General features: G+C 45.4%; 1 protein-coding gene across 6 annotated transcripts in view; it reads right to left on the reverse strand.

The window, feature by feature from the left end:
- The window catches only part of CD86 (CD86 molecule), a 61,509-nt gene that overhangs the window by 45,523 nt on the left and 14,657 nt on the right, over positions 1-1,329 (reverse strand). The window lies entirely within an intron of this gene.

Raw genomic sequence — 1,329 nt, forward strand, 5'->3', positions numbered from 1 at the left:
TTCTCTGAGGGGGGATATAGTCTTGACGTACATTTAAAAGCAAATTTTATACAGTTAAGCATTAGAGGTTGAGTCTTTTTCATTGAGCCAAAATTTTGCAGCCTCGGTACTTACATCCTACAAGCGAGTTGCCGAGGTAGGGAGAAACCCTCACTCACTCTTCCAACCTCTAGCACAGACTCCTCTCTCTTCCTCGGCTGGCTTGTTCAGCCTCCCTAACTTCCCTGGAGTGCCTTCTTTTATTCACTTTCTCATGATGCAAATTCACATTTATCATTCATGCATGCTTAAAAAAAAAAAAGCAATGTGTATAGTTTCTTAACTTGTATTCAATCAACTCCTGAACATGGAAAGTAAGACCCAGTGACACACATTTGCCTAGATGTCCTCTAAGGAAAAGTCTGAAAGACAAGGGACACCAACACTTATTTGTAAGGTTCTATCAAGTGAATGCAAAAGATTACTGTCTGCACTTTCTCTCAAAATCAAACAGTGGGTTAATAAAACATACCTGACTTCAGCAGCACAATACATTTGCTTGAATATTACATTAGCGTGTATTAGAAGGAGGTTAAGGAAAAAACTGTCAAAAGGGTAAGCTTCGGGATGTATGTATTTTAGAAAAAGGAGTACTGTTGTACGGGGATGGTTGTGGCCTTTAAACGAGCTGTGACTTTAGTGGTATGAGCAAGAGGGCAAGATGAGGAAGGTGGGGCTAGACAGAGCTCAGGCTAGGGACAATGACCCTAGCAAGTGAGGAGCCAGTCTTCCCAGACCCTGGGTCTGGGAGGGGTCGTGGTCTGGTGGAGACATGGCAGATTGGGGTGAGGGTGTGCTGAGGCACCCCCAGAATCAGGAGTTTCTCGGAAGTGTGATATCCACAGTATGGTGGACAGAGACATTTCATCATTTCTCCCTGTAGAACAAGGGCCATCACTGGGGGACAGCCTCCAGGGGACAACAGGGAACTGGACCACAGGTCAGGAAACAAGGCTTAGCAAGAGAAGAACTGCAGCTTGCAGAACCGATAGACTCACCACTCACCCCATGGACACTAGAGACCAGAACTATACAGCAGCAAGACCAGATCCAGAGCAGCCCTCCCACCTTGCCTGCCTGCCTGGAACAAATGCCTCGTGAAAGGGGCTGGGCAGAGCATCAGAAGTGGTGCCGGGGCATCCATGGGAACTGGTGGTACCCACAGATTAGTGACACACACACATTTTTATGCTTGACCTTTGTTCCAATCCATCTTTGTATCTCAGTATTATTTCCCATTTTCCCAGTAATACTTTAACATCCACAGATATAATTACACCATTTGGAATT

This window comes from Hipposideros armiger, unplaced genomic scaffold (assembly GCF_001890085.2).
Source record: "Hipposideros armiger isolate ML-2016 unplaced genomic scaffold, ASM189008v1 scaffold_8, whole genome shotgun sequence".
Lineage (NCBI taxonomy): Eukaryota > Metazoa > Chordata > Mammalia > Chiroptera > Hipposideridae > Hipposideros > Hipposideros armiger.